General features: G+C 43.9%; 1 long non-coding RNA gene across 2 annotated transcripts; it reads right to left on the minus strand.

The window, feature by feature from the left end:
• Positions 1 to 8,934: 8,934 nt before the first annotated feature.
• On the minus strand, positions 8,935 to 16,631 carry LOC141417204 (uncharacterized). Of its 2 annotated transcripts, none has more exons than XR_012441792.1 (4): positions 16,389 to 16,631; positions 13,507 to 13,667; positions 12,579 to 12,681; positions 8,935 to 9,188 (listed from the first exon to the last, which is right to left on the minus strand). It is a non-coding gene; the product is annotated as an uncharacterized lncRNA (long non-coding RNA). The 2 variants fall into 2 exon arrangements; XR_012441793.1 differs by having other exon boundaries at positions 12,505 to 12,681.
• Positions 16,632 to 20,006: the final 3,375 nt, after the last annotated feature.

Consider the following 20,006-nt stretch of genomic DNA (forward strand, 5'->3'; position numbering starts at 1 on the left):
CTAGTCCTTCTCAAGGCTTCTTTGAACAATAGAATATGGCAAAAGTGCCACCATTGTGGTTTGAATCTTAAATGTCCCCCAAAAGGCATGTGTTAAAGGCTTTGTTTTTTAGTCCATTGTGCTATTGGGAGGTACTGGGACCATTAGGAGTTGGAACCAAGCTGGAGGAAGTTGGGTCTTTGGGATCATGCCCTTGAAGGGACTCTGGTCTTTCCACTTTCTCTTTGTTTTTTGACCACCATGAGGTAAGTTACCTTCTCCACTGCATGTTCCCACTACAATGTACTGTGCAGGCCTGAAGCAATGTGACCAAGCAACTATGGACTGAAACCATGAACCAAAATAAACCTTTTCTCCTTTGAGTTGATTTATCTCAGGTATTTTGTCATAGCAATGGAAAGCTGACTAACACAGCCAGTTCTGAGCCCTGGCCTCCATGGGCACCATGTTTCTTCATAACATATCAAGGCAGCTGGAAACTGCTGTTACTACAAGAATAAGTCTGGGCTAGCCTGCTGGAAGATGACAGACCTCTGCTATATGGGAGAGAGATGCACTGTCCCAGCTGAGGCCATCCCAGACCAGTTAGTACCCCCCCAACAGACACCCCCCTCCCCTGCCACCGCTGATTGACCACAGATGCATATAAGCAAGCCCAGCCTAGATCAGCCCAGAAAGCCAGATCAGCTGGGTAAGGGTCCTCTCCAGCACCAGCCTCATGCCGACCTGGACCACCCACTTGCTTAGCTAGAAGGTGCATCTAGAAGGTGCATCTCCAGGCTTTAGTTCTTAGGCTCTAGATGTCTTCATTCACCAGAGGCTAAAAACAGTTCTTTGCATATGGAAATCACTTCACAGCTTACAAATTGCCTTCACAACCTTAATTTCATTTGATCCTCAAAACAGCCTTGTGATGAGAAAACTGAGGTCCAGACAGGTTAGGTGATAAGCCAGGGGCAAGCAGAAGACAAGAGGAAAGGCTAGGACCAGATAATAGGTCTTCTCATTAAGATCCTGTCCTCTTGTCACACCACAAAGCTGCCTTTTTCTTATTTACCACCAGTCCCTGTAGCCACATGGCCACTGTCAATAGCATCACCAGCCATCCCACATTACTAACACCCAGTAGTCAGACAACTCAGGACACATTTGTCGCCTCCCCAAAGTTTTGGTTCCCCTTTTCGACCACTCTTCAAGCCCCTCAGTTGTCCATGAACTCCACCGGGCAGAACGGTTCTCCTCCTCCACAGGGAGGCACTGTGGTGTACTTGCGTGAACTTCAGCTTTTGAACCAGGAAGACTTGAGTGCAGACCCTGACTCTGCCACTTCCTAAGAGGGTGATGTGGACAAGTTTCTTGACTTCTCTGTCCCTCAGGGTTCGGTCCATAAAATGGGGATAATAAAAGGAATATCCACATAATAAAGCTTCTTGAAGGAATAAACAAAATAATACACCTGTGAATAAAATAATGAACCTAAAGGTGTTTATTGGTGTCTGGTACAGAGTGGTTCTGACTAGCAGCACTAGTAAGAAAATAATAGCAATAATGCCTAGAAGCCATGCCAAATAAGCAAGGGCAAAGCTGGTACCTACAAGTCTTTTCCCCAGTGTGCAGTTAATCTCTAATAGTCTTTCCAATTGTGGAGGAATCAGAACACACACTCAGGGAACATCCCCACACCCACTGATCAGCTCTAACAAGGCTCTACATCAACACTGGATTTATTGGGTGTAGGATGCCGAAAATATGTTGCGGGAGGAGGAGTGGGTTGCATAATCAGGTGTGTGATTAGTCATGCTAATGGCATTTATTATACTATGAGTAGAACTAATTTACAATAATTTAATCATCAAAAACAACTATGCAGGAAGAGGAATCCAGGTTGTCAGATTTTCAAATAAGGACTCTTGACTAACATGGTCCGGCATGACCATGAGCTTGTGTGATTCTGGAGGGAAAGACTGGACCTGAGCCTCAGTGGGTCTAAAGAGTGGTGACTAACATTTGCATGGCAACTTCAGAGTTTGCAAAGTGCCTACGTGTGCAGAATTTCACTTGACTCACTCACAATAATGCACTTTTAAAATTTGATCTAAGATGCCAAATTGAGGCTGAGAGGTGAGAAGAGACAATAGGCAGGACTTGAACCTGGATCTTTAGATACTAGATCTTGCATTTGTCTTTGTAACCCAGTGATGCTCATTCAGAGTGTGCACCAGGAACACCTATAAGGTTTACAAAAATAAGGGGCTAGGGGTGTAACTCAGTGGTAGAGCACTTGTCTAGCATGTCTAAGACCCTGGTTTCCATCCCCAGCACTGTATAAATAAATCAATAAATTCATGGGCCCTAGTATGTTTTTATTATGATTCAATAACTCTGGGGTGAGGGATGGGACTCTATTCAGAAACATGCTCCAAGTTACAAAAAAAAAAAAAAAAAACACTAAATTACAGTGTGAAAAGAGGAGAGCCACCCAGGACAGTGGGAGGGCATGGGTCACAAGACTTCTCTACATGTACTTGAAACTTGGCTTCATTCTTACCATCTGTGAGACCCAAATCAAGTCACTTAACTCTCTGGACCTCAACTTCCTCACCTGCAAGTGGAGATAGTAATATCAATACCATGTGTTAAATGACAGAATGTAACTAAAGCCCTGTAAGAGTAAAGAAATGTTAGTTTCCCTGTTTTCCTTGGAGTGGATGTTGGAAATGAGAACTCAAGTATGGGGTAGATATTTCCTTTGTTATCAATAGCAACTGTTCTCCTGAATCAAAACCTACAGCAAAAATTTTAAATATAATGCTTAAAAAAAGGTACCTGCTCCCCAAGAATAGAGCTCTCAGCTTTTCCTGCCAAAAGATCAGCCAGAGAGCAGGGCAGCCGTCTTAACACCCAATTAACCGAGGCGACAGCCACCCCTGCAGCTCCCACTGAACTTGGAGCACTGACTCCTCCCCATGCCCAGCAGAGCTCGAATACTGTTTTCATTTTTGCTATTTGAGAAAAACAAAAAGGTCAAATAAAAGGCGTTCTCCTTCTACTAGGGAGTCCCCAGGAAAAGAACATCAGTGTTTCCCTGCAGCTAAGATAAATGCATGTAAGTTACTCAGAGCCTCTGGTCCTCTGGGGCTCCAGAAAGGACCTTTCAAATTCCCCTCCACCTTGATCTAACTTACTGAGCTTCCTCTTGGCCCTATGCTGAGCTCTTCCCCCTGACAGGAGAAGTTGGTAACAGTTAGGACAGCAGCCAAAAACAATGCTATGACAAAGGCTTATAGCCAGAGGACTCAGGCAGCAATCACATATCCTATACAGTCCCTGGCTCCCATACAGTCAGTCCCCAGGGATTTTTCCTCTTTTTAAGCAAAGTAGTTCTGACTTCTCAGCTCCACCATTCACCATGCTGTTCCTCTGGCCAGGCCAGTTCTCTGGATGGAGGGAGAGGTTTTGAGAGAGTCAGCCCAAATGTCCCAGGAGTTCATGACTCAGCCTTCTGCTGTCCTCTCATCTGAGGTCACAGAGTATCTCATTACCAAATCTTAGGTGCTCTCTGATGGCTCTGGAGGAGAAAACTGGCTCTGGCCAGCCTTGGGAATGCTTCAGCTGTCAAAGTGGAAAGCTTAATGAGCTGGTGATGGAGAGAAAAAAATGCCCCAGCTTTTAAGCCTAGGTTTAATCCTGGCTGCCTAATTGTGCCCAGCTGCTCCGGACTCCCTCCCAACCTGGTTTCAACTGTCCAGTGAGAGGGCCAATCACTGGCCACACAAGCCAGGCACAAGGAAGGCCAATTACTGGTCAAATTTGATCCAAAATTCAGCCCAGAGAAATCCATGTCATCTGGCTATGTGTCCACAGATGCCAGCCTATAACCCAAAAGTCCCACAGTGGCAGCACTTGGGCTATCTCTAGGAGGCAATGGGCTCAGAAATAGCTTTACATTTAAAAATAAATCCTGTAGCCTTCTCTAATTGTGCAATCTGGAATCATAAAAAATACTTATTTTAGAAGATTTCACCTCGAAAACCTAGATTTCTGTTTTCTCTTAGAAAAGTCAAAGATCTAGCCAGGTGCCAGTGGCTCATGCCTATAATCCTAGCTACTTAGGAGGTTGTGATCAGGAGAATCATAGTTCGAGGCCAGTCCAGGTCAAAAAAAAGTTTACAATGGAAGAAAACTGGGCATGGTGGTGCACTCCCAACTACAGCAGGATCGTGGTCCAGGCCAGCCTGGGCAAAAAAGTGAGACCCTATTCCAGAATAACCAAAGCACAAAGGGCCAGAGGTGTGGGCTCCAGTTGTAGAGCGCCTGCCTAGCAAGTTCAAAACCCTGAGTTCAAACCCCAGTAGCACCAAAACAACCAGAAAAGTAGATGATCTAACCACACTGTGGCTAGAAGTAAGCAGTAGCTGCCCTGCAAATTCCTGTTCACCCGCTATGTCCCCTGGACACATGAGCTCCAGACAACCTGGGGGCTGCTTCCCCATGCGGGCTTTTGGGAGTCAGCACTACTTTATTTAAAAATTCATCCTGTTCTCTGACACAGGATGGACTCTATAGCCCTTAAGGTGCACTCCTGAGAGCAGAGAGCAACACCTGTTGGCTGAGAATCAGCACAGTTAAGTTAAATCACTAGGCTATTCATTCCCTCCTCTCTAGGCAGAAAGCCGTCCTCAGAGTGTATCCATCACTGCCCACTGGCCCCTCTCCTGCCAGCCGGCTGCAGCCTTTACCATCAACAGCTCCAACTTGGAAGTCTCTGACACATGGAAGCATTCACAGAGACATGACTTTTCTGGGTTCTACCCTTTCTACCATCAGTGCCAATCCATTGTTTTCTTCTGGCCAGATTTAATGAAGGATGATCAAGAAGAAATGTGGCATGGCTTGAAAGAGAAAGGGGTTTGGGCTGGGCTGGTAGGATGCTTCCCAGGAGCTTGTTAGGGCAAGGATGCCCAGGCAGACACGGTGAGCTCTGCCTGCTGTTAATTGCACGCCCCATTTTGCCAGGCTCCACTCGCCAACCCGCAGAGCATCACGACGTTTAAAGATTACCAAGGCGAGTTTGTAACGAAGCCGCTTCCTCTCTGTATGTCCTTGCGCCAACAGCGGCAGAAGGGACACTAATTAGAGGGTGAATTATTACCTTCCCATGGTGCACTGCAGGAACATTAAAAATGAAGGGGCTTTGCTGCTTGCCTTTCGGACGGTTAGTCTTAGTTTAATATATTCGTGTTTCTAGGTGAGCAGCAGGGGACAGTTTTTATGATTATAATTGTTGCATAATTACTGGCCTAAGGTTGCCTATTGTTAAATAAAAATGCTGAGATACTAATGTTTTATTAAACAGTACAAGGAGATAAAATTGTAGTATCTTTTCCTGAGCAATCGGAGCTGCTCATTTGCAGCCTGGTGACAACGCTTAGTTGTCTTGAGGAAGAGGCATGGGTTCTGCCTGGGCTAGAAGTCAAATGGAAGATATTTGCTTAGAAGGGAGGGTGAGCTGAGGTGCTCTTGGAGGCAGCAGCCACCTACACCTGGTAAATCACGTGCACTTCACGTGGTATGAACACCCAGCCAGCTGGCACTCAGGATGATGGCACAAATGGCCTTTCCCAGGCAGACGCCATTCCTGCAAGAGGAATTGAAGGGACACTGAGGCAGATACCAGGGCTGCTGAGTTAGGGACATGGCCACCATCACTCAGGTCATCCAGTGAGAACCAATATCCTGCCTCTGGACAATCTTAAACCTTCGATCCTTTGCATCACTGAGAGATACCTGGAGCCCTCCAGGCAATGAATCTTTAACATTTCTCAAATCCATCTCTTCCTTCTACCTCACCCAAGTGCCATCACCAAAAACTCCTAACGGTCTCCCTGCCTTCCATGCTTTCACCCACAACCCTCCTTCTTTCCTGAGATTTCTGCAGCCAGGCAGGGGATGACACCTGCCCACAGACAACCAATTTTTTAATCATTTAACTCAGATCTGCTGCCTCACCAGGCCGGAATAGCACTGAGAAGGATAGAAATAGCATTCAATTTAAACAAAAAGCAAATGCCTTGATCAGTTTGGTCTGATTTCCTCCAGTGTCTCCTCCCTCATGGGAGTGAAATGATATCAATCACTTTTTACTGTTCATACAGGTCTGTGCAGATAGGAAAACAGGCAGATCATGGACAGAGAAAACCTGAGTTTTAGAAAGTCAAAGCGTGGAATGGCGCTTCCTCCCAAAAGTTCTTTTGGTATTTCCCGAGGCCCAACCCAGGAGAGGCTCCTAGATCTTTCCCAAGACTTTCACAGCAAGCATAAACCAGAAACCATTTTTTTTTCCTTCCAGGTTTCCATATGATTCTTCCAAGGCAGACCTTAGTCCTGACTCCTGACTGGGCTGGCAGTCAGGAAGCCTGAGTTTTGTAACTCCTTGACAAGTCCCTTCCAGTCTTATCTTTGCCACAGAAATCATGTCATCCCTCTGCCTACCTCACACAATTCGTGGGAGGCCTGGACTTCAAACAACCAAGGACTTGGAGTCAGAAAGAGCTCATCTTGTCCAATTTCTTTCCAAATGCAGGAAACCTTTCCAGAGCATTCTTGACAGATGTCCATCCTCCCTCTGCACAAAGATAAATCCTCTAGAGAGCTCAAAGGAAGAACTCATAGAAATGCCTCCTATTGCTTGACTGCTCTGACTTTGCATCTTCTTGTGAGCTCAGGTCTGCAAAGCCTGGACCCAGGTCTGTCCTGAGCTGCACTTTGTCTACACAGTAGACAAAGGTCTACAGGAATCTGAACACAGTCATTTGCCTGCCCTTGGACTCTTCCTTTAGATAGCCCACTCATCCTGCTCCAGAAAAGAACACAATTCTATATATGCAATCTGACCACATGGCCTCCCTCAATCTAGTCACTATAGTCCTACTAATTAAGCCTGTGACTTCTGTGCATATGTTTTAGTAGACACAGAACACAGTTAGCTCATATTGAGCCTGTGCTCCACTAACTCCTCCAGATCTTTTCCACATAAATGGCTTTCATTTGGAAAATGAAAAATCTCACCATTCCTGTTCATGGTACATTTGATTATTTTGAAACTGAATGTGTGATTTTATACTTCTGTTTTGTTTCAATATGTTGGTTTAGATCTATCTTTTCCATCCATGATAAATCTTTATAAATCCTGATTCTGTCACCTCGTGCTTGAATTGGAAAGCTCTTTCTTACAGCTTTGTGTCATTTGTGGATTTGTTAAGCAAACCTTCACTGTCTTTGATAAAAAGTATTGAGCTGACAGTATTGATCCATGGAGAAACTATTGTATCGGAGTAAAAGAAGATATCAAGACTGATAGAAATAAAAATTAGTTAAGTTCATAAATTGAGAAAAAGTGTACAGTTCACTAAAATCTTGTGGTTGAAAACAGACACAAAAAGTGGGGGAAGCACCAAATGTTTGTGTCTGGCTACCCGAGATGCCAAGATCACAGATGGAGTTGACCAACAAGGTAAAAAGTATGTAAATCTAAGGCATTCTTACATCCCTTGGTTCTCCAGAAAACAGGGTCCCAGTTTATGATAATGACGTACCAATGAGACACACTACACCCAGATAAAGGATTTAGGATGATGCAATACACAGGCTAGTTCATTTGGTCTTGGTGAGCACAACTCCTAGACATGAGAAACACAGAAGTTATGTGTAGAAGACTTCAAATGAGCATGCATCCTGCGGAGCCTGCAGACCTGTTGCAGTCCCCATGGACTGAGCTGCATCCTTGCAGCAATCTTTTTCCCGCTCCCTTGTTACTACTGAACCTAACTGGGCCTAACTGGGGATGATGGGAAATGCAGAAAGGACAAAGGATAGACAGACAGACATGCAGAAAGTTGGGGCCAGGTGTGTTGGGCACTCAAGTGGAGACGCAAAACAGCCTCATTGCTTCTTACCTCTATTAATTTCTTCTCTTTACGCTGCTTCTTTTCTCTGTCTTTTCTTTAAGGCCTCACTCCTTTACAATTCTTTAAAAACTTGCTTCTAAAAGTCTTCTTTTCTGTTCTTTAAAGTCTCTTTCCTTAGACTCGCTCTGTGCCATGTTTTCTCTTAGCTGTTCTTTAGCATGATCTTTCTTAGTCTTTGTTCCCAGACTTGCACTGTCCCATGTTCTCTTTAGCTTTAGCAATTCCCCTTCAGCAATTCTTTTGCCTTCAGCACCCCTCCCTTCAGCTAGCAATTCATTTCCCCCCTTCAGCAATCCTCCCTTCAGCAATTCTCCCTTCAGCAATTTCCTTTCAACCAAAACCCCCCCATCCAAAAGCTTCCCCCATCCAAAAGCCCCATGTCCTCCTGAGTCTTTTATATGCAGTAATAAACAAGGAGGTGGAGCAACAGCTCTCAGGGAGGGGCATGACATTGTAACAGGAGAAACCTGCATTCCTGCTTCTAAACAATTTAGGAAAAGCAGCTGAGCTGCATCTCACCTTCTGACCCTCTTCTGCAGCTGGGGCTGTGCCAAATCTCAGCCTGCAGATTATTTGACATAAACATCTTAGGAAAAGCAGCTGCTCTACATCTTATTCTCGCCCTATTCTGTGGCTAGGGCTGTGCCAAACTCAGCCTGCAGAACATTAACTACAACTGTGCTTATGTCCTCATAGGCTTCTCCTACGCCACTCCCCACACATCCTATACCAATAAATCAAAGCACTGCACTTCTGTATCTTCTGTCCTTCCCCACAGTTACCTAGAAAGACCTGGACCAGGAAATTGTGGCGATCTCTCTTCTAAGTAAGATATTTGAAGATGTTTTGTTACTCAACCTGTCCTCTATATTGTTCAGGAGAATAGACCCCTTGAGAGGAAGAAGCACAGTTAAAACTCAGTGTATTTGTCTCCCAAAGCTGCTATAACAAGGGATCACAAACTTAGTGTCATAAATGAGCAGGCATTTATTCTCACTCACATCTGAAAGTCAGAAATTCAAAGTCAGTTTCACTGAGACAAAATCCCATGGGAGTCTCTGGGAAAGATCTGTCCCTAGCCTCTTTCAGCTTCTGGGGGTTGCTGGCATTCCTTCACTTGTGGCCATCTTGTTCAAAGTTCTGCCTTCATTGTTGTCTTCTCGCATGTCAGACCTCCCTCTGTCTCTGATAAAGATGATCATGATGGGATGTAAGGTCCACCTAGAAAATCCAGGACAGACTCCCTAGGGAAAAACCCTTCATCACATTTATAAAACCCTTTCCCTTTTTTTTTTCATTTTTCTTTTATTATTCATATGTGCATACAAGGCTTGGTTCATTTCTCCCCCCTGCCCCCACACCCTGCCTTACCACCCACTCCGCCCCCTCCCTCTCCCCCCCAATACCCAGCAGAAACTATTTTGCCCTTATTTCTAATTTTGAAACCCTTTCCCTTTTAAGATTGTATTTAGAAGTTATAGTGAGTTGGATACTGGTATTTTTGGTTGGCTAATTTTCAGCCTTCTATACATATTGTATAGTCAATTTAAAAATGTCAATCAGTACAAAATTAGCATCAAAAGTCCACCTGGGCTACAATTTATTGGATATCCTGGGATAATCACTCCTTAGTCAGCATCATGGGAATGAAAGCTTATACATCCAGTTCTCAACAGCTGGATACATAAAATGCATAAAATCATCCCAGGAATGTATAAAGTGCTACTACTCACTCCCAAAGAGAAATGACCCAGGGTCCACACATGGAAAAAAGGAACCATTTAAATCTCCCTAAGCATGTTCTTCTTATGATATACTTCCCTGTAGGCATGATGAGTTTGGGGTTCCATCAACAATGCTGCAGGTGGGATTCCCCTAGAGACAGACTCTGATATGGAATAAGGCATGCACAAAAGTATATGAAGTGCCCTTGGGGTCAACACCAGTGGAAGGAAGGAGAAGGGCAAAGAAAGACTAGTACATGACATCAACAGCTGCCTTGGCCAACTGATACAGTGCTGTGGCACTGGAGTGATACTTCACCATTACCCTGAGGTGAGCCAAGGTGACCATGCCTTTTTATCTCACATCAAATTAGTCACTGGATGTGGTTTGCACGTGGAAATGAGTGAGCTCAGGCAAGATGGATCTCTGCCGCTGAGATGATCCCTGAAGAGGCTGGGGCCATCTACAGTTTATATTCCCAGAATTGGACAGGTCCTTCCTTGAAGAGGAACCTCAGTCACATATCACAGCTTCCAGTACTGCCAGGATGATGCACTCTTCATTCTCAGTGAATACTAAGGCACCATCATGGAGCAGCCTCAGGGCAGATAAACCATCCAGAACAGAATGTGGACAGCTACAAAGTCTCATGTTTGCCTTGATATTCTTTTGCAGTTTTGTTTGCTTTTGCATTTAAGGTATTTCTAGAACTTACTATCAAAAATGCAGTTTTAACCAGGTGTGTAATCCCAGTTACATGGGAAGCATAAGTAGAATTGTGGTCTAAGGCCAGCCCTGGACAAAAACATGAGCCCCTATCTGAAAAATAAATAAAAGCAAAAAAGGACTTAGGGTGTTGTTCAACTGGTAGAGCTCCTACCTGGCAAGCAAAGGCCCTGAGTTCAAACCCCACTACAACCAAAAAAAAAAATCAGTTTCCTTCAAAAAAATATTCAATACCCAGGAGTAAAACAAAGATGCAACTCTAGCCATTACTATTCAACATTATACTAAAGGTTATATCCAGGAAAAGTAAGCAAGAAGATGAAAAAGGGCACCTATACTGGAAAGAAAGAAGTAAACTATGTTTCTAGATGACATACTCTTACACATAGAAAATCCTAAAGTATCCACTAAATATATACATATTAAAATTAATAGCAATTTCACTATTATACAAGATCAATATACAAAAGTTAACTGAATATCTATACATATTTGTGATGCACAATCTGAAAATGAAATTAAGAAACTTATTTCATTTACAATAGTATTAAAAATAAAATTATTTAAAATACATTCAATAAAAGAAGTCTAAAACATATACTACCCAAACTACAAAACATTGTTGAAAGAAATTTAAAAACATAAATAAATGTTGATCAGTTGAAAAAATAAATTAATAAATGTAAAAACATCCTATGCTTATGGATCAGAAAACAATACTGTTAAAATTACCCCCAAAGGTCTACAGATTCAAGGAAATCCTATCAAAATTCCAAGGACCTGACAGTCATGGTGGTGCGTCTGCAAGCCCAGCACTCAGGATGCTGAGGCAGGAGGATTGCCAATTTGAGGACAGCCTGGGCTATATAACAAGACTGTACCTTAAAAAATTTTTTTTCAAGAACTTTTGAAGAAATGAGAAAGCTTATCTTCAAATTCATATGGAATTGCAAGAAGCCCAAATAATCTTGAAAGAAAAAAGAACAAAGTTGGAGGACTCACACTTCCCAACTTAAAAACTTACTAAAAAACTGCAGTAATCAAAACAGTGCAGTTGTGGACCACATTGTTTAAGTGTCATATGTTGATGGAATAGAATTCAGTTCCAGAAATCAGCCCAACATCTATGGCAAATTGATTCCGACAAGTGTGCCAGAACCATTTAGTAAGGAAAGAACAGACTTCGACAAGTGGTGCTGAAATAACTGGATATTCACATGCAAAAGAATGAGATAAATCCCCTACACCATACTACATACAAAAGTTATCTCAAAATGGGTCAAGAACCTCAAGGTAAACTGTAATTATGAAACTCTTAGAAGAAAGCACAGGTGCAAATCTCAGTGACCTCGGATTAGATAATCATTTTTCAACTATTACCACCTAAGTAATAAAAAATAGATAGATTGGACTTAATCAAAGCTGAAGACTTTTGTGTAATGAAGAAAATGGGGTTCTAACCACAGAATAAAGAAAATAGTTCTGCGGGGAGACAGGAAAGGACACTGAGGGATGAAGAGGACAGAGGTACAGCGCATGCACACATGTGAAAACAGGTTAATAAAACCTGCCACTTGAAAGAGGAGGGAAAAGGGAGAAGCGGATGGGAAGAAAATGGAGGGGGCGAGTTTGTTCAGGGTACACAAAATACAGGTATGGAATTACCACAATGAAATCTCATATTATTAATGTATGATAAATAAAAGTTTTTAAAAAGGAATAAATCATCTTGTAGCTTTCACAGAAAGAAAGCAAGTCGCTGGTGGAGTGGCTCAAGTGGTAGAGCACCTGCCTAGCAAGCATGAAGCCCTGTGTTCAAACCCCAGTACCACCAAAAAAAAAAAAAAGGCTGAACAAGAAAATAATTCCAGCTCATGGATCTAATAAGGGACTTGAATCTTGAACATATGAAGAACTACTACGAGGTTGGGGGCACAGCTCAGTGGAAGAACATGAGCTTAGTGTGTGTAAGGCTCTGGGTTCAATCCACAGCACTGAGAGAGAAAAAGAGTCTGAATAGACACTTGTCCAAAGAAAATATGAAAGTGAGTAATACACACAGGAAAAGACCCCCGTGATCACTAACCATTAAGGAATGAAAATGAGAACCTCCATAAGATAGCACTCTATGCCAATATAATGACTGCAATAAAACAATACCGAAGTATAGGCATTGGTGAGGATGCAGAGAGACTGGAGATTTCATATACTGCTGGCAGACGTATAAAATGGCTCAGCTCTTCTGAAGGTGAAACCGTACAACCTAGCAAGAGAAGTGATAATGTGTCACACAAGAACTTGTATACAAATGCTCAAACTGTTTTTTTGAAAGAAGTACTCACTACACATAGCACAAGCTGACCTCAAACTTGCAATTCTCTTGCCTCCCCCCTCCCAAAATCTGGGATGGCAGATGTGCCACACACACCCAGCACCACATCAGCATTATCTTTTTAAATTTTTGTATTAATTTATTCACATGTGCTTACATTGTCAGCATTATTTTTAATACTAAAAAGTAGAAGCAACTCAAATGTCCCTCAACTGATGTTTGGATAAGTAAGATATGATCTATACGTACAATGGGAAATTGTTTGGCAATAAAGAGAAATTCAGTATTAATACATCCAACAAAAGAGGTAAACATTGAAAATATGCTAAGTGAAATAAGCTGGACCTGAAGCAGACTTTCTCCCTCATCTCCCTCCACCTTCCATCCAGGCTGCCCTTCTCAGCTCCTCAACAATACAAGTGTTCCTGCTGTATCCTAAGCTCCATGAGAATGGAAAATTCAACAACATCTTTTTAAAAAACTTTTTGAGACAAGTCTGTGTAGTCCAGGCTGGCCTCGAACTCACAATCTTCCTGCCTCAGTCTCCCAAGTTCTAAGATTACAGGTTTGTGCCACTATGCCAGCTCTTGTTCACCATGTTTACCCACAACACTGGGCATCATGGAGACACCCTATGTGCATCATGGAGAAAGTACTAAATAACTATTTGCTAAGTGAATACGTGAGTAAATAAATGAGGTAAATGTATGACATCTGTTAAGAGGGTCACACAGGAAACACTGAAGGTATACAGACATGAAAACTGTCTCTTCAGAGAGATGACTGGGAAGGCAATTCCATCCAATTCTAGGCTTCCTGTAACAGAGAGGACTTGGGAAACAAGCAGGATCTTGGAGGAGGATGGAAACTTCCAAATCATCTTGCCCAAGCGTTGCATGTTCTCTCTCATGTAGAAGCTAAAAATAAAAAATTCATCTGAAATCAGAACAGTGATTACTAGAGACTAGGAAGTGGAGGGGAGAAAGGGGGAGGTCAGTTTTAATATGCTATATGCACCTATGGAAATATGCAGAAACTCCATTAATATGTGTTAATAAAATGTAATGAAAAAATCATCTTATCCATAGTCCTACTTTCTTGAGCTGAATTCTAAAGTTAGATTGCCATATCACATTACTCCATTGTTTCAAAACAAGATTTGTGGGATAAAATCCAAACTTACTGGCATAGCACACAAGGTTGAATAATCTAGCCACTGTCCAGGTTGTCTACCATAATTACCACCAACAGCCACTGCAAATGACATGACATTTTCCAAATAAGTCCAATTTTTTTAATCTCACAGCTTTGTGCACAGTGTTCCCTTTGCCTGTTAAAAACTTAAGAAACACTTAAGTGTTTCCCTTTCTCCGTGTTAAAAACTTAAGATAAATTTAGCAGAGCTCATTTGAACAAAGAACATTTATGAATGAGGCAGCACGAGAACCAGGAGAGGTTCAGAAAGCTCCACTTAACAAGACAGGCAGCAGTATTTATTGACAGGAAAAGGAAGTGACATACAGAAACAGCTTGATTGGATACAGCTCTAAGTTTCCCTTATTTGGGCGTGGTGTGATGCGTTGGTAGTCTGTGATTGGTTGGTTCTCAGCTGCTATGATTGGCTGAGACTCAGCTGTTTGTTATAAGAATATACTCTTTTGTTTTGGTTTGGTTTTTGTTGTTGTTTTTGTTTTGCAGGACTATGGTTTGAACTCAAGGCTTCTCACTTGCAAAGCAACCTCTCTACTACTTGAGCCATACCTCCAAGTCCATTTTGCCCTGGTTATTTTTGGAGATGGGATCTCACTATTTGCTGGGGCTGGCCTTGAACTGTAATCTTCCCAATCTCAGCCTTCCAAGTAGTTAGGATTACAGACGTGAGCCACAGGTACCCAGCAAGAATATACTCTTAATTGTAGTTTGCTTGCATACTAAGTTAGATTGCGTACTAAGTTTGCAATGTTGGGACTCACAGCATGGAGGTAGCTTTAAGCCAAACGTAAGTTGATTTGACAACTACATTATCATTTCCATTCTTCCAGGTCTGACAAACTTCTATTTAGGCTGTACCAAAAATCTAATTCCTCTACAAAGACTTCCTCAACCTTTTAAAGATAGCTACCACTTCCTCTGGACAGTTGCAGTACTTTCCTTCTGATTTACAACATCAGGTGACATACCATGTAAAGGATAGGTTATAAAGTCAACACACAAGAAAAAAGTCCCTCAGAGGGGTGCAAAGTCATGGTACATTTCCCAACCAGTTTAATAAGCCTGTTCCCTTCAGTATTAGAACATGTTGGTACTGCAAAAAATGGTGGGCTTGTGCTTAGGATCTATGTCATGTGAGAAATGCACACACATCTTTACTTGAATTACCCTCGGTACAGAAAGCTTGTACCGTATAAGGTGTGGGAGAACGGAGTCTGTCTTAGTGGACAAAGATTCTTACCTCTCGTTGCCTGCTCCCACTAGGAATAGCAGATGGAAGGGCTGTCAGAATCACCCTCACCAGCTACCCCAAAGGAGAAGTGACCCATGGTCCATTTTATCTCGCTAAGCATGTAAAAGTTAAATTGAGTCTAAAGCATTATACTTAGAACCTGAACTTAAGCCATGGTTCCACATAACCCAGGCCTATAAGAATTTACATTAAAAAAAAAAGACTATAGTCACATAGGAATTCCCTGAAGGAATGTCCACTTTTATTTCTTTTACTGGAATGTATTAAAAGTGATCTAACTCATACCCCCAAACCAGTCTTGATCAGAATTCCTTTCCTCTATTTCAAATATCTCTCATACCTAACTTAGTAATATAGACAGTCTCCCAAGCAAATCCCCAAACCTTCCTCTCCAGAGCCAATATGTTGTTTCTTTCTCTCTCCATCTTTCTCATTCTTTATCTTTATTCTGGAGATCAGCCTAGCACCTCTAGCTTCCTTTCCCCCTCTATCCTCACTCTCTAGACTCTCCCTACTGCAGAGATGGTTGGGCCATGACTCACTGCTATGCATGTGTGCACATGTGTCCCCTCCCATGCTTTTAAAATATTTATTTGAGCAGGGCTTTGGTGGTTCACACCTGTGTTCCTAGCTACTTAGGAGGCAGAGATCAGGAGGACTGAGGGCAGCCCAGACAGAAAGTGAGACCCTATCTTAAAAGACCCAACACAAAAAAGGGCTGGCAGAGCTGCTCAAGTGGTAGCACACCTGCCTAGCAAGGGTGAGGCTCTGAGTTCAAACCCCAGTACTTCCAAAAACAAAAATTTGAATTGATTGCCAACTGATGAGATTTACATGTTGAAAAGTCAGGTTTCTGGCCTTTCTTAAAAAATTAGATGTAACAATCCTGGGCCCTCTTTCCTTAGTAGAAGTGACTAGAGCCAAGGAGCTTTAGTAAGTCCTCTGATGGGACTTACTCACCAGTTTCCTATACTCTTAACTGTCCTACCTCATCACTCTTATTGCTTGTGGACCTTGTAAGCATTTGAGTTGATGTCTCTTGCTCTACCCACAGCTCCTATTCTGCTTCCTAGGTCTGAAACCCAGGTCCTTTAGCTGTGGCATGAACAGCAAGCAGGAAGCAAGTTAAATCAAGTCTTTGTCACCTAATCCCACACCAGACACAGATTCTTACCAAGAAAAGGGCGGTTCACTTCTTTCTGCACCTCTAGTGTGCTTGGTCCTGAGTAGGCACTGAGTTGGCCGTGGGCTCAGAACAAAGCAAAAGCAATGGAAATTCCTCTCATATAATTGAATTGTACATTTTCATTTTCTTTCATCCAGGCCTTTTCCCCTCTGTGCTGCAGACTCACCAGCTCTCCACCAGCCCAGAGCCAGGCCTGGGCAAGGAGCAGTTGAAGAGAAGTGACAGGAAGAAGGGTCAGGGTACAAGACAGTCTCAGGTACAACTTGCAGGCCAAGAGGCAGGGACTCCAGCCAAGTACTGTGTCGTTCCCCTCCCATCTGGCTCAGCAGCCAGCTGGTAATGACTCTTCCACTCCCCAGCCCAGGCAGGCTGTGACCAGGCAGCGTCAAATGTGCTCCTCTCCAGCCCAGAGCTAGGGCCCAAAGCTGCCTTGTTTCAGCAAATGATGACTTTTTAATTTTGAGCCTTTTGTCCCTGGTGAGAGAGGTGGAGAGTGAGTTGAAGTTGGCATCTGGATTCTGCAAAATCAGAGGGACTTTGGCAGGGAGTGATCTTGGGAGGTCATCTACCCTCTGCCTGCTCTATATTTTCTTTTGTCCAGAGCCCACACAGGCCCACCTCCTTCAAGAAGCCTTCCTGGACTACCCCTGTCTTTGCTGCTCTCTTTCTCTGCCCTCCCGATGCCCCCCAAAACACCCAAGTGAAGTATTCTATCTGAGAGGCAGGTGCTGGTTGAACTTGGAGCAGACAAATACATTGAGGTCTTAACTTTGATTCTCACAGTGGGTGTGTCACCTTGCAAAAATTACTTGGCCCCTCTGAGCTGCAGTTACTGAAAATGGAAAGAGACCCCTTCCTGACTACTCACAGGTCATTCAGAGGGTTTAATGAGGTAGTGGGTGGTGACAAGCTGACAGAAAAACACCTTCCTCTGTTAGCCATAGCTCTGGAGAGCAGGCTCCTCACTCCCCAACCTTCCAGAAGCCTGTGACACTGGGAGCTCCTTGGAGGCAGATTCCTGTCTCCTAGCAACACTCCAACAACCCACTCCCCAGAAGAGGCTCACTGAGAGTTACCTGGGTGACTGAGAGAACTGAGGCATGACTTGGGCCTGACCCCTGAGTCCTCAGGACCCAGTCTGGCGCAGGTGAAAAGATGCTGACATCTTAGGGGATTTCAGACAAGTGGCCATTGCAGCTTGCACGCTTATTCTCTATCTTTGGAATGAGTTCTCTGGGAGCAAAGAAGTGCAGAGAGCTAGAGGGGCCCATGTGTTTAAGAGTGAGCTTGGCGACTCTGGGCACTGAACTCAACATGGGTGCTAGGTCCTTAGGACTTGAGGCTACAGGCCAGGGGTGGAGGGGATTTAGCTGGCAGATTAAAAGCCCTGGTTTATTGGGGACCTTATCTGGACACCTCAGGAGATGCTCAGAGCAGCAAATATAAACAAAGACCAAGGAGATTTTTTTCCCCAAAGCAATTATTAAAAATCACAGTCCTGGCATCTTGCCAGGCCAGTCTTAGACTCTGTGGTCCCACAGCCCCAGCCTCCACTCTTGTACAACTCAAGGTGACAGCTGCCCTTACCAAGGGGCATTTTGCGGTCAGGCACTGAAGGTGGAGCTGGCTCTAGGAGCCCACCTGCTAACTGGCCCAAGATAAATCCCAGTTGGTCAAGAAATACCTCATAGTGTTTGCCAACTGGGAGCCAACGGCCTCCCACTCCTCCTCCAGGCCTTGTGTCTCCCTGCCAGGAGGCTTAAAGGCCAGGTTAGCAACAGAAGTGCAATTTCTGCTCCTGGGGGTGGGAGAGAATTGGGTCTGGTTTTGAAAGCAAAGTCACCAGTTTTTATGCAGAGATGAGAGGGTTCAGATTCTAGAGTAAGACACTTCCAAGCTAACCCACAATCCCTTCCTCCAACTTTCACTTGGACATTCAGATCTGAAACTGAGCTTATGCTGTGGGTCGGGATCACCACAGCCAACAGGCCCCAGGCTATTGGGAAGACCCCAAATGACTGGGTAATTTCCTGGCATTGCTTCAAACTGTTTTGTTACCCCTACCTCATATGCTACTCAATTTTGTCCTCACAACCAGCAGTGATGGAGGCAGGGCCAAGATCATTATACCCATTGCACAGATGGAGAAACTGAGGCCCAGAGAGAGAAAGCATTACCCACTACAGACCATACCACAAGCACTGGGATCAAGCCAGTCTTGTTATAAGTAACACAAAGAGCATGAGAAGTTAGTTGGCCTCAGGTTCAAATTCCAGTTCAGTCATTTACTGCAAACCCTGAGGCAAATTCATGGCCATTTCTGACCCTCATCTGAAAAAAGGAAGGCCAATAGTGCCACCTTGCAGGGCACTTTGTGGGCTGGGGTGCCGCTCTGTGGTAGAGAGCGTGCCTACCATGTGCAAGGCCCCGGGTTCAGTACCCAGCATGGCAAAAAAAAAAAAGACTCATGGGACTGTTTGTGACACGAAATGGGAAGAATAATGAAGGAAGCGACTAGCACATTTCTCAGCGCATGCAACAGACACTTAATATTTGTCCCTCCCAAAGTGAATGTGAGGTGAGCTATGAAATTCAGCACAAACTGAGCTGTGTGTGCCAAGGATGCAAGTGGGTAAATTGGTATTAGTTATGTTTCCACTGTTTTCTGTTTTATTAAATTAACTCATAAATTTTAAAACATGCATTTTTAAACAAAAGGAAAATCACATCAGGTAGAATGCAGGAATACTAAGGAATTTAAAGGGAATAGAAATAAGCATGGCCAGAATCACAAGACAGGAAGTACTTTTGAGGTTGATGGACATGACCTTGGCATCTGCCCTGTCCACAGGCTGCATTCTCACTGACCAGTGCCAGGCAGCAGGCAACTCGTTGCAGTCTCCCCAGCTCAGTTGCAAAGAGGCACTCTTGCAAGAACCCTTACATAAGCCAGGTCACTCAGTGAACTGTGACTCTGCAAAGGCAGAGCCATTGTTCAGGAATGTTTGTCATTATGGAGGTCACAGGACTCTGGCTGCCTGTCCCCAGGGCATGCTGACCGATGGAGCATGGGCAAGGGGTCAGGCACCTCCCTAGTGCTGCCCACACCTGGAACCCACATGGACCACTCCCCTCACTGAGCACTGGGTCCTAATTACTGTGGCATTTAGGAGCCTCCAGGAGGGCCTGAGACCCCCTCGCCCATCCTCTTGCCCCTTCTTTCCCTTCTTTAGCATCTCTCGCTTCACTGATGATGACATTTTCACCAAGTGGCAATGACAAGAGAAATTAGTCCACAGCCTTTGGCAACTGAACATTGAGCATTCAGATTAAACTTTCAAAGGGGAAATACAATCTGCACATGCAGGGAAAATCATTTGGTATTTGAGAAGGACTTCAGGGTGGGAGAGGCAGGACATGCCACAGATCTTCAAGGGAGTTGAACAGGGAGGAGGCTGAGAGCAACATTCAGACTGGCACACTCCGAGGGTCCACGTATGCTCTTATCTACAACCAAAACCTGTCAGGGAGCTCGGTGGCTTAATGAGCCCATCAAGCCGGAGTACACCGACCATAACATCTCAGCTAATTGGCCACAGCATCTCT

This window comes from Castor canadensis, chromosome 15 (assembly GCF_047511655.1).
Source record: "Castor canadensis chromosome 15, mCasCan1.hap1v2, whole genome shotgun sequence".
Taxonomy (NCBI): Eukaryota; Metazoa; Chordata; class Mammalia; order Rodentia; family Castoridae; genus Castor; species Castor canadensis.